At 39.2% G+C, this 12,673-nt stretch overlaps 1 protein-coding gene across 5 annotated transcripts in view; it reads left to right on the forward strand.

Moving 5' to 3' along the window:
• Positions 1-12,673, forward strand: part of DYNC2H1 (dynein cytoplasmic 2 heavy chain 1) — a 264,211-nt gene that overhangs the window by 219,266 nt on the left and 32,272 nt on the right. The window lies entirely within an intron of this gene.

Here is a 12,673-nt window from a genome sequence, read left to right on the forward strand (position 1 = left end):
AGATACAGCAGTTCATTCTTTTTTTTTTTTTTCAGTAGTACATATACCTGTCCACATCTTTAACTTTTCCTTTAGCAGAAAACCCTGGTTTTTACAGAGCAAATTCTAGGTATGAAATATGACTACTTGAAAATGCCCACCCTTCCCTTCCACCTACAGATGTGTCTAAGCCCACCCTTATCATTTTTGTTTTAATACAAAAGAAGTTGACCTTCTGCTCTTGAAGGCTCATCCCTAGAGCTTTGTGCTTGATTTCATCTGCTCTCATCTCTTTAGACCCTTCCTCCTGGGGGTCTTGCCTTGTTCTTCTGTATTTTCATTTTTTCCTCTCTTCGTACTCTTTTATCTGCCAGCCTACAAATGGTACTCCTTTGAAGGGGCCAGGAGTCATCTGAATGTTTGCTTGGCTTCTAGTATAATCAATCTCTGGGTTGTAGGATTGTTGAAGAAATTACTGGATCTGAAAATGTGGTTAAAATGAGCAGGTAGAGGGGAACAAGGCAGGGGCTCGGATTTAGCCATCTTTCTATCTGCTGCCTGTATGTCTGGACATAATCTATCCATAAATGCTGAAAGAATGGAGGGAAGGAAGGATGGAGAAGGCAGAAGAGGGAGGACAAATAGTCTTTATCAGTGATCTTAGGAAAACATAGAAATGCTCTGAAGTTCTTGGCATGTTACAACTCATGGCACGGCTGTGATAATTTATGACTTCATATATTTGTCAGTACTGTTTGCTATAGATTATTTTTATAAAGGGCAGAAACTCTTTTTATTTGCAGCAAATGGGTAGCCTTTATTATACTATATGTGTAAGTACACTTAATAATTTTGCTATGTACATATAAAAATAAATGTATTGATACTAAAATTAGTATCTTCAAAGCAGTTTTATATAAATTATTACAATTTTCTAGCATGAGTATTCATACTGAGTGTATTGTATACTAGTCATCAAAACTGAGCATTTTTTCACTGTGTAATTTTCTTAAAAGCTTTATAGGCATTTAGCCTTAATTGTAATGATAAAATACCCTCTTAATCCTCAGGATAATTTTCAGGCTTAACCATAATTTATCCTATTTTTCCAACCAGGGAATATGCAATAATTCATCATATGTATCACCAGTTAACGATATACTTTTTATTGTTTTCCTGCCTTAGTATTTTTTTTTTCAGTTATAAACGTACAAAGATATCCACCTCCCTAAGGTAACCTTTAATGTTTGGGACTCACTCTCCATCTAGCCAAGAGACTTTGATTTCATTTGTGCCTTTTATGTTTCATGTATAACCAGGGCAGCTTGTGAAGTTAGAACAACGTGGCCACCTAGGAGGGAACAAAGGGCTGAGAGTCTTGGGTGGCCAGGGAGAATTAGAAGTACTGTTTTCAGAGATGTGAAAATGGCAGCTTTGGGGTTTTTTTTTTTTTTATGAAAATGTTAGATCAGACTGATTCCATACAGGTGCACAGCAGACTGAGCTAAGTTCCAGCCATAGTTTAAAATCCCAGAGCCTTTCATTTTAGGGCATGACACATAGGAAAACAGAAGCTGTGGAGACTGCTATGTATAGTGCCTGTTTATTACAGGGGTTTTGTGCAAATAAGGTGAGAGTGACTGGGGTCAAGGTGACATTCATTTATTTACCCAGTCAGTCAAACATGTTGTAAGCAGCAGATTTTTGCTAAGCTCTGAGTGAAGTACTGATGATACAATACTTAGTAAATTGATGGTTTCTGCCTCCCAGAATTTAAATTTCTTACATTCATTCATTTAGCAATTAAAAATTCTATCTTGGTACCAAACACTGTGATGAGATTGCGGAATGTAGAATGGTAAACAAGATAGACATACATCGTGCCCCAAGGAACTATCCTTATAGTTTATCAGAAAAAAAATAGGCAACTGAGTAAACAGGCACAGTAGAAGTGAGAAAGGAAATATAGTACTGTGGGAATGAACAGCCGGGGCTCCTAGCCTGCAGGGGACCGGCGAGGTGAGGCTTAAGCTGAAAACTTGGTAGGAATATAGACCAGGGGTGGGGAGAGGGAAGAACGTGCCGGACCAGAGGAAGGGCAGAGGCAAGAGGAAGCCTCGTGCTCTCAGGTAACTAAACGCAGAGCGTAGAGTGCACGGAGGAGGGGGCTTCAGAGATTAGGCTGGAGCAGGAAGATCAGGATGCTGTGCTAAGAATTATATTTGAACACTAATGAACTCATCTACAAAGCAGAAACAGACTCACAGACGTAGTGAACAAACATGATTACCTGGGGGAAGGAGGTGGGAAGGGATAAATTGGGAGTTTGAAATATGCAGATACTAACTACTGTATATAAAATAGATAACAATTTATACTGTACAGCACAGAGAACTATATTCAATACCTTGTAGTAACCTATAATGAAAAAGAATATATATATATGTATATGTATGACTGAAACATGATGCTGTACACCAGAAATTGACAAATTGTGAACTGACTATCCTTTAATTAAAAAAAAAGAATTGTATTTGATCCTAAGGGTGAAAGCGAGCCGTTGCAAGGTATTAAGGAGGGAAAGCAGGTCATGTCTTAGAGGGGTCATTTTGCAACATGGAGAGAGTCTTAGCATGCTGGGTGGTGTAAGGTGGCAGACTGTCCTCTCCATGCGGGCAGTTCAGAGAGAGCCAGAGAACCCCGAGGCACCCCGGGAGTCTCAGCCAGGGAGAGTCCTGCAGGCACCCTGACGTTTATCCTCTGGTCTCCACTCTGCAATCCTTTACAGCAAGGACTTTTTTTTTTTTTTTTTTTTTTGGTATAATTCCACTTTATTTCTAATATGTGGCATACTGTCTGCTGAATAAATGAATGAACAAGTGAATGCACTAGATAGGTTATGGCCTGTTGATACCCTAGAATTATTTTCCTGACTTCAAAGTTTTCTGCTTTTTCTTCAGAAATAAGATCTTCTGAGAGTTTATTTGGTTCCTGAGTTTCACTCTGTCTGCTCCCTGGCCTGCAGAACATCTCCCCAGTATATTCTGATTCTTCTGTGTTGATCATTTAAAATCCTGACATGTTCTCTACCCAGTTCACATATCCATGGGGTCCCCCTTTGCCTTTATAGTTCTTCTGTCTTCATATTTTCAACTTCTCTGCATTGGATCCCTTGACTCTACACCTGCAGTTTTTGTTCCAACCTAGCTCATGAGTCAGTTCTTTCTAAGGATGTGCAGACCTTCATCTCTAGCATCCAGTTAGTCTTGGGTACGTGAAGCAGACCCAGTATTCTAGACACGTCTAGCGGGCTCCTGAATTCCCCACACCGCACTCGTACTGCTAACCCAGCCTGGAGTGCCTGTGTCAGTGGCAAGCCTTCATGCTCGTTTTTCAGGACTGAGCTGCTTCTTAGGTTCCATGTCTTTTGTTTTAAACTTGATAGTGGCTTCTTGAACTCCACCCAATATCCTGGCCTAACTCAAGCCAGTGGCTGGTACACCTGTACACTACCAAATCTTGCTACCCTTCCTTCTCATGATGGAACTTTGTTGTTTGTAGCGACTATTAAGAATTTTGAAGCCTGGGGAGATCTCAACAATAAATAAATTAGTTATTCTTGTTATTTTCATTCAGCGTGACATATGAACTATCCTTAGAGTTTATCAGGAAAGACAACTAAACAAACCACAAGAATCAAAATAATAAGGGAAGTACTACCCTAGGGGTAAACAGAAGCACCGCAGCCTGGAGTCACGCGGTGCCGTCCCCGCTCCTGCAGCGGCCCGGGTTAACTCTGAGCTGGGCACTGGGTGGTGGACAGACAAAGCCCCCCTTCTGCCAGGGGTGCTAATATTGCGTTTCTTCCTTCCAAGCCCCGCCACCTTGCAGTGCTGCGAAGCACGTTTCCCTGGGGTAGACGTCAGCCCCTGCGCCTCCCTCACTCTTGTTTTTCCCTAAGAGTCTTTTCAGATGCTGCTCCCTGTCTTCTGCTCAGATGTTCAGGCACAGCTTTTAGCATGTCTGCTGAGATGCTCATTGTGACCTTAGTTACTGCAGTTTAACTTTTAACTTTTTACTTGCGCTTTACTTCTGTTGCCCACTACAATGAGACCAGTTCTTCACTGGAAAAACTCTGGGAGCCCTTGGTTCTTCCCGTGTAACCCAGACTGTGTCTAGTAAGTCAGGCGGCATTTCTAGGTCTAGAACTGCATCTCATTGTGCCCTTTGTGGGTTCATCTAAGTAGCTCTTCTCACGTCCCTAGCATTAAATGTTCTTGCTCCCTGTATTTCGGCTTCAGATCACTTTTTCTTTCGGTGCACTACTTCAAACATATATTCCAACTTTTTAAATGATCAATGAAGGATAGAAATTAAAAATGAATACTTACAAGAACTGAGCAAATTTTGGATGTCAGGCATACATGCGGCATCTAGTGATACTTGTGACCTGTGAGGTGGGTATCATTATTTCCATTTTTAACAACGGGCAAAGGAAAACCCCAAATTCAAGTATAGTCAAATAGTTCACAAAATGTATATGTGAAGTGACAGAGCTCACACAGAAGTGCTCTTTCTGTAATAACGCGTCAGAGTTGTTGATCATACCTACCAGCAACATTTTTAAAAGATGATCACTCTTTCCCCCTTGAACCTTTTATGACTTGGCCTCCGGGCCACCACACACACTTTGTCTTCTCATCTGTCTCCTTCTCTGGCTTTTCTCCCTCATCTCTAATTGGATTCCCTACAGCTTTTCTACTGATCTCATGACTTTTAAATTTTTAAACCGTCTAAACTTTGTTTATTCTCACATTTATAGCTCCAGCCCAGTCTTCTCCCCTAACCTCACTGTGTACTCAGTGTTTCCACTTACATGTTTAGTGAACATCTCAAACTTAACGTATTCAAAACTGGATCCCTGCCCTTTGCTGTAAAACTTGTGCTATCCACAGTCACTCCCATAAAAGTAGGTGACAGCTTCAACCTTCTGTGGCATCGGCCCACAGTCGTGGAATCATTAGGTTTTTTTATAATGTATACACGTACATATATTCCTATTTGCTTGAGTAAATCTTTTTTTTTTTAAATTGAAGTATAGTCAGTTACAATGTGTCAGTTTCTGGTCTATAGCATCATGTTTCAGAATACTTTTTTTTTTTTAATGTAGGTACTAGGGGTTGAACCCAGGACCTCCTGCATGCTCAACACACACTCTTACAACTGAGTTATATACCCTCTCCCCTTCGGAATCATTGTTAACGCTGCTTCTCTCATACGCTGCACCCATTCAACCAGAAAAAATTATTTTGGTGGTATGTTGACAGTATATTCAGAGACACCTCTCCCCCCTTTCACTGCTTCTGCCCTGAATGAAGTCATCACTAGTGCAGCTGCCGCCTCACTCGTCCTGCCTCCACCCTGGTCCCCTTTCTGGTCAGTTCTCAACCCAGCAGTCTAACTATTCCAGTGAAAGTGGAATTAGATTATATCACTCCTCTCTTGGAAATAGCCCACGATGTCTCATCTCCTCCAGAGTGACAAAATCCTTACAGCCGCCTGTGAGTTAGGATTTGACCCATTTCCTCTCCTCCTCTTTGCTCCCTAAAGCTTTCTGTTCCAGCCATGCTGGTCTCCCTGCTGTTCAGTGAGCAACCGGCTCGTCCCCTCAGAGGATGCTTTTTTCTCTACCCAGAATGCTCTCCCCCATATATATGCAAGGAAGTTGTTTTTTGTTTGTTTGTTTTGGGGTTTTTTTTTAAAGGAAGTTTCTTGATCTCCTTCAGGTCTTTGCTGCAACATCACCTTCTCAGTGAGGCCTTCCCTGATCATCTGATTTCAAATTGCAACCCTTCCCCTTCCTTGATACTTTTTATCCTCTTTCCCTTTTTGACTTTTCTCTGTAGCCAATATCGCGGAGTACTCTACGTATTTTACTTACCTACTTATTTTATTTATGTATGTTATGTATTTATTTCGTATTCCTCCACACTAAAATGGAAGCTTGATAAGGGCAGAGAATTTTGCCCGTTTCTGCTCTATGCAAGCATGTAGGGCAGTGGCTCACAAAAGGAGGTTTTGCAATAAATATCTGTTGATTGAATGAATGATTCAGTTATTCTCAAGCAAAGTGACATAACTCTCTTTCATGGTCTCCTGAGATGTATTTTGTAGTTTCCATGATACATTCCTGAGATTTTTATCCTCTGTCTAAATCTGCCCAATCAACACTGTAGTTTAACTTTATACTCTACCACCTAACATTTGAAGACTTGTTTCAGTTTTCTCTTACAATCCCAGACTTTAAAAGTAATCTTATTTAAGTTACATTGTTTACTTTTTATTCAATTTCTGAGGTTTCTTCATCTGTTTGGAAGGTTCTGCAGTACTTTTCATTCCTGAGAAGGAAAACCCTGTTTCTCTAACTCATTTTAGTAACTTTCAGTCATTACTGCCATGTTCTGCACATCCTAGGAACTCAGTGAAATTATTCAGAGGAGATCTTACATAAACAAAATTGAGAAAGGAGTCTGTCTGTGGTCTAAAACCTCCAGCATCCCTATTTTTATGTACTATACTCAGCTAGAAGAGTTACCTTATGGATTTTTAAATTATATGTATTCATTAATTTATTCATCATTCAGTGAATATTTATTGAGCTTTTATCATGTGCCAGTCACTGTTCTAGGTGGCAGAAATACACAGTAGTGAGGAAAACATGAAACTCCTACCAACAGGAATCTCTACATTTAGTGAAGGAGATAGATAATAAATGAATATATTAAATTAGAATTGCATAGGAAAGAATATCTTGGCCAGAGTCCTGAGATTTAGGATTACTATGTAGCCAAACTTTAAATTGGATTATTGTGATCATAGAATAAATTTAGGGCAGAGTATGTCTGATATTTCATTCAATAAAATGTTGCTATTGGTATAGCATAGTATTACAGAATTTTAGGAGTCAAATTTTGTACAGGTCACTGTCAAACACTGATAAATTGTGCCTATGGTCAGCTGTCCTGTACATTTGGGATACTTCACAGTAGTCTCTGGTCTATGCTGATCTGCAGTTTTATAGAAGCAATCCTATAAAACATAGTATTTGTACTGCTTGCAGAAGATGGATCTTGGCTCTAGAAATATGGCAGTATAGCAACATAATTGGCTTTCAAGATAACAGAATCTTCCCTGATTTTTTACCTGCATCTCAGCTTTAATCACACGCATACCAATTTCCGCAGCTCCCTGGAGTATCATAGTAAGAGGATCTTCACGGGAGAAAACACATAGAGAATTTAAATTCGTAAAGCAAGTTTGGTTTCTCGAAGAATCAGCAGGTTCTAGCAAATAAATTATCTTCCCTGCAAGTAACCAGTGGTTGTCAGTAATATCTACCACGTTAGTACCCTTATTTTCAAACTGTTTCAAGCTTTCTTTGGTTCATGCAGCCGTTTTTACCATTTCAAGGCTTCTATTACATCTTGCTTGAACATCGTTTATTAGCATATAACAAGACAATTGCAAAATGTCTCCTATTTCACGTAGTTTTATCTTTCACTAAAGAACAATAAAAGCAGTTGACAGTTTCCCTGCTATGGACAATAAATCTGTCCTATCAAATACTGTTATTTCTGAAAAGACAGTGGGAGGTTGTGAACAAAACATCATGTCCTTTTGATTCCTAAATCAGTCATAGCCTTTACCACATTTGTTACATCATTAATGATAATTGTATGCTGGTTTTCCATTCTGTAATATATCTTCTCAGATTCTCTTTGTTGTTAGCTGTTTGCAACAGAAAACTCTTTACATGCAAGGAAAGCAGTGGTTGGTTTCGGTGTTAATTTATATGTTGTCACACTTTAAAAGGACTTTGGGATGTAAATGCTCACCTAATTGTCTTTTGCACATGATATTAGACTACTTGGTGATATTGCCAGTAGTACCAACTTGTTTGTATACAGTGAAAATAGTTTAGAAAATATATGTTTTCTATGAAGACCCTTGAACATAAGATTGATAGCTTCAAGAAATCTCAAAACTCCTTATGCTTCCTGTCCTGAAAATGACTCGTAGTCTACAGCAATGATTTTTATTAAGCTTTTTTTTTTAAGCTCCACGAATTCAAAACCTCAATGAATAATTGGTCCTAAATAAGCATTCCTTTTAATGTCTATTGTTTTGAAATTGTGTAAGTGAGAAAATAAATCTTTGGTATATCTGTTGATATTTTTTATTTCTTCCTGGCTCAGTCTTGGGAGATTGTGCCCTTCTAAGAATTTGTCCATTTCTTCTAGGTTGTCCATTTTATTTGCATATGGTTGCTCATAGTAGCCTCTTAAGATCCTTTGTATTTTTGTGATGTTGGTTATAACTTCTTTTTCATTCCTGATTGTATTCATTTTGGCCCTCCCCTTGTTTTTCTTGATGTATCTGGCCAATATTTATCAATTTTGTTTATTTTTTCAAAGAACTAGCATCACTTTTATTGATCTTCTCTATTCTTTTTTTTTTTTTTTTTTTTTTTTTTTTTTAGTCTCTATTGCCTTTATTTCTGTTTTGATTTTTTACGATTTCTTTCCTTCTACTAACTTAGGGGCTTGTTGGTTCTTCCTTCTCTAGTTGCTTTAGGTGTAAGATTAGGTTATTTATTTGAGATTTTTCTTGTTTCCTGAGGTAAATTTGTATCGCTGTAGGCGTCCCTCTTAGAACTGCTTTTGCTGTGTCCTAAAGAAGTTTTGGATTGTCATGTTTTTGTTTTGATTTTTCTCTAGGTATTTTTTTGATTTCTTCTTTGATTTCTTTGATTTGTTTTCTAGTAGAATATTATTTAGCATCCATTTTTTTTTGCAGTTTTCTTCTTGTAGTTGACTTGTAATCTCATAGTGTTATGCTCAGAAAAGATGCTTGATATGATTTTAATATTTTTTTAATTTGCCAAGTCTTGCTTTGTGGCCCAGCATGTGATCTGTCCTGGAGAATGCTCCATGTGCACTTGAAAAGAATGTGTATTCTGCTACTTTTGGATGGAATGCTCTATAAATATCATTTAAGTCCAGCTGGCCTACTGTGTCATTTATGGCCTGTGTTTCCTTATTAATTTTTCTGTCTGGATGACCTGTCCATTGATGTAACTGGGTTGTTAAAATCTTCCACTATTATTGTGTTACTGTCAATTTCTCCCTTTATGTCCGTTAACAATTACTTTATGTATTGCAGTGCTCCTATGTTGGGTGCATATGTATTTATAATTGTTATATCTTCTTGGATTGATCCCTTGATCATTATGTAGTGTCCTTCTTTGTCTCTTGTAACAGTCTTTATTTTGTCTGATACAGCTTTTTGTCTTGTTTTCCTTCATTTGGAACATATTCCTCTTTCTCCACGTTTTGCCTGATTCTCTGCATTTATTTCTGTGTGTTAGGTAGGTTGGTTACGTTTTCCCATCTTGGAGACGTAGATGTAGATGTTCTGTGGGGCCCAAAACAGATACCCCTCTGGTCACTAGAGCTATGTGCTCTAGGGGCACCCGCTGTGTGGGCTGCCTGGGCCCTTCTGCTGTGTTGTGGCCAATTACTGTGGGTGCACTGGTATGCGAGGTTGACCCCTGGCCTGGTTGGCTGCCAGGCCCTACCTCCGGCAGTGGCAGTGTCGGTCTGCTGGTGAGCAGGACCTGGTCCTCGCACAGGTGACTGTGCTGCACAGCGGGTCCTGGTACTGATGGCAGCTGCTGGTGACACGTAATCTTCCGGCACTAATAGGCAGGAGGGAGGACTCCAAAATGGAGCTTGCCAGCACCTGTGCCTCAGGGTAGAATGAGCACGCCAGCATGGCTGCTGCCAGCGTCTGTGTCCCCAGGGCATGTCCCATGTGCCTCTTGCCTGTCCAGGAGGCTCTCCAAGGTCAGCAGTGTGTCCAACAGCCTCCTTTCTAATCGCTGTCTGTCTGCTGGGACTTGGCGTGTGGGAGATTCTGTGCGTGCCCTTTCAGAACACAGTCTTGTTTCCTACAGCCCTCCGGCTCCTCCACATGCAAGCCCTGCTTGAAAGCCAGGTGTTTGGGTGCTCATCTTCCCCAGGCCAGGCCCCCAGGCTGAGAAGCCCGATGTGGGGCCGCACCCCTCCCTCCTCTGGCAAAACCTCTGCAGTGGTGATTATTTTCCCACTTCCAGGTCACCTGCGTGTTGAAGCGGGTCTCGGCTAAACTGCATCTCCACCCCTCCTACCTGTCCTGTGGTTCCTTCTTTACACCTTTAGTTGTGGGAAATCTCTTCTGCTGGTCTTCAGGTCGTTCTCATAAACAGTTACTCTTTAAGTAGTTGAAATTTTGATGTGCCTCTGGGAGGAGCTGAGCTCAGCATCTTCCTCATCTCCCATCTTGGCCCTGGGGCTGTAACTAAGTTTTTTTAAGCAATGAGGAATATATAACATGCTTTCAGGTTTTATAAACACCTAGGTTTGCTGTGAAGGTTTAGTTTCTTTTGTGTATCTCATTCATTTGAAGAAGGTTTTTTGGTTTGTTCCATCTCTTATTTTGTTAGCTCAAGGTTTGTTTTGGGGTTTTTATTTTGACATTTTTGGCAAATATTTTGCCAGATATTTTTTACAATCCAGGTAATATCCTATAAGATGGGGCTCAAAGTACTGTGAATTTTTTGTTTTCACTTTTTATATTACCTGCAATTACCTGATAAATCCTGAGAGGACAAACTAGTCTTTTAACACACCAGAAGCAGGATTATAAAGAATGCCTAGTAAGTAACAGGTCACTTATAGAACTGGAAATCTTTCAGAAATGGGTTTTTTTTCATCCCCATGGAGGCAAGGTGTGTTCAGTATACTAAAGGTTAAAATAAGAAAAAAATATTAACTTTATCTGGAAAAATTAGGATATTAATTTTAAAGAAATAAACTAAAGCAGAGAGCTTACTATATCACTTACAGTGTTTTCCACTGGAATGAAAATGTATGTTCATGTTATGCATATGTTTTTCTACAATGTCATTTAGCAATATCAAGTTCTGTTCATAAATTAGTATGTGGAGAAATTTTCTACTCTAATTAGTACTGTTTCTAAAAAGACAGCTTATAGGTAAATGTCATCTCATCTCCCTATGGCTCCAGACCCACGGGTGGGTAATCTGGGGCATTCTTATTGTACAAGATGGTTAGCATCTTCATGGGGAATTTAGAATGATAAATGTTAAATTACCATAAAAACAAGGTCTCATTTCCAAACATGGCTTCTGTGCCTTAATAGGGGAAATGTAAATGATTGAGAAGTCTTATCAGTTCTGCCAGGGAACTGGATCCACAGTGGGAGAAGTCAAAGCAAAGACAGATTTCTTATTGTTTAGGTAGTTTTCAGCATATCTCTAGATCTGATGGAGTTGTGAATGGCCAAGAACATCAAATTTTCTTTATGAGCATATGTTGAAGCCCCTCTTAAAACCAACACTTACTTCTTTCATCCAAAGTTGTTTAGTTCAGATAAACTGCCTAAAACATGGAAATGGAGAAATGAAAATTTAGCTTCTTAGACAATTTATTATGAAAAACCTTCAGAAAAGCAACACATTGAAACCCTTCAGAAAAACTGCAACGTTTTCCATAGGGAAAAATACAGCTGTTGATTTATCTTGACCATAGTTTCTTCTTTTTCTTTCTTAATTCCTCTCAATAGCATATAAAGCTCTAGATATGAAGGTAAAATATATTTTAAAAGTGAGCCGTGTTAAAGTGGTAGAAGTAGGGAAGACACCTTTGGCGTGGTGGCATCTGAACAGGGACCTATAGAAGGTGAGAAAGCTGCCCTGCAAAGTGATGCCTGCTAGAAGAGAGTTTTCGGCAGGTGGAACAGCAAGTACTCTGAGACAGAAGGGTTTTTTTGAGAAAGGGAAGTCGGTGTGACTCTGGATGGAAAGTAAACAAGGAAAAGGTGGTCCGAGAAGTAAAAGGTTAGAATGGTATGGCTGAGGGGAGAGGTTGGAGTTGGGGTGGGGGCAGACAGTGAAGGCCTTGTATGTTACTGCAGGGACTTTCTCCTTTTAAAATCAACATTATCAGTTGGTATGAAGGACATAGGAACATTTTGCTATAAACTGTATGATAGGATTACTAGTCAAATGCATTAAGATATTAATGCAAACACACTAGGTTTTTTTTAACTTTTTTAATTGAGTTATAGTCATTTTACAATCTTCTGTCAAATTATATATATTATATGTTATATTATATATATAATATATACATTATAGAGAGAGCACAATTTTTCAGTTATACCTGAACATACAGTATATTCATTGCCACATTTTTTTTCGCTGTGAGCTACCACAAGATCTTGTATATATTTCCCTCTGCTACACAGTATAATCTTGTTTATCTATTCTGCATATGCCGGTCAGTATCTACAAATTTTGAACTCCCAGTCTGTCCCTTCCCACCCTCTCCCCCTTCGCAACCACAAGTTTGTATTCTTTGTCTATGAGTCTGTTTCTGTTTTGTATTTATGTTCTTTTTTTTTTAGATTCCATGTATGAGCGATCTCATATGGTATTTTTCTTTCTCTTTCTGGCTTTCTTCACTTAGCTTGACATTCTCCAGGAACATCCATGTTGCTGCATATGGCATTATGTTGTCAGTTTTTATGGCTGAATGGTATTCCATTGTATAAATATACCATATCTTGTTTA

Source organism: Camelus dromedarius, chromosome 12 (genome assembly GCF_036321535.1).
Source record: "Camelus dromedarius isolate mCamDro1 chromosome 12, mCamDro1.pat, whole genome shotgun sequence".
In the NCBI taxonomy this organism is placed as follows: domain Eukaryota; kingdom Metazoa; phylum Chordata; class Mammalia; order Artiodactyla; family Camelidae; genus Camelus; species Camelus dromedarius.